We start from the raw sequence: 935 nt of genomic DNA, 5'->3' as shown, positions 1-935 counted from the left end.
AACCAAGCCAGTGTCACTTGAGAACCTATCTGGCCCTGGAACAAAACTCTCATTGTGTCTGTGACTTCTTGACTTACAGAGCTAATTTCAGAGTGGAAATTTTGTATCTGCCTTTGTTCCCAAGCCCAATCGCCACCCAAAGGCAGCATAAAAGTAGCTGAGATTATCTATAGTATTTAGTGGTCAACCTTGAAAAGCAAAATATTAACCCGTTGCTTTGCAGAGTTAGAATGACGTAATGGTTTTTCTTTCTAATTGCAAATGGAGACCACGGGCCACCCCCCCCACACACACACACACCCCACCCCGCCTCCAGCCTCGAACGCTGTGGGTGGGTGTGGCTTCTCCCTAACGGGACTCCTCCCCCTTCTCTCAGAAGAACTCACACTAAGTTATAAACAAAAGCACTTGGGTCTCTTTCCTGCTTCGGGAGCAGAGAATTTTCTAGCGAGGTAAGTACTGGCAGAATCGTTTTCCCTACAGGTCTGCATATCCTGCCTTTTAGCTGCTAAGAAAAGCACTTTAGCTTCACGTCCTTCATAAGGGAAGGAGTTTTTTACACTCACGCCGCGCTTTCTTGTGGACGTCCCTAGACAACAGATTTCCAGAAATGTTAAAAAAGAAGATGATAGAAAATGAGGAAATGGGAGTCTAATAGTCTGAGAAACTTTATTATCCTTATTACTGGCCCTTGGGTTTCTGTGACTTCCTCACAAGAATTGGCTAGGCACGGTGGACTGAAGCCTTGTTCCTACACTTGGGCAACAGAGAGGATGCCAGAGGAATCTGGAAAACACTGGCAGCCAAGAGCCAAGTTACAGACCTCGGGTTGCGTCCTCTTGCTTTTTACCCCTCATTCCCCAGAGCTGCAGCCCCTTCTTTTCCTACTCACAGAGTGGGAGGGACGAGGACAGGGCCTGCGGTAAAGCTTGAGC

At 47.4% G+C, this 935-nt stretch overlaps 1 protein-coding gene across 3 annotated transcripts in view; it reads left to right on the top strand.

Annotated features, from left to right (window-relative positions):
* Window positions 1-324: 324 nt before the first annotated feature.
* LOC101987899 (glutathione S-transferase A6) overlaps window positions 325-935 on the top strand; it is a 35,872-nt gene continuing 35,261 nt past the window's right edge. For 2 of the 3 annotated variants that reach the window (XM_013351080.2, XM_005359852.1), the window contains exon 1: window positions 325-452. The gene's annotated coding sequence lies outside the window, so the exon portion shown is untranslated. The remainder of the gene's footprint in view (window positions 453-935) is intronic. The other variant, XM_013351079.2, reaches the window with a different exon arrangement.

The sequence above is a fragment of the Microtus ochrogaster genome, linkage group LG2, assembly GCF_000317375.1.
Source record: "Microtus ochrogaster isolate Prairie Vole_2 linkage group LG2, MicOch1.0, whole genome shotgun sequence".
Lineage (NCBI taxonomy): Eukaryota > Metazoa > Chordata > Mammalia > Rodentia > Cricetidae > Microtus > Microtus ochrogaster.
This window is presented reverse-complemented; position numbering and strand designations above follow the sequence as displayed.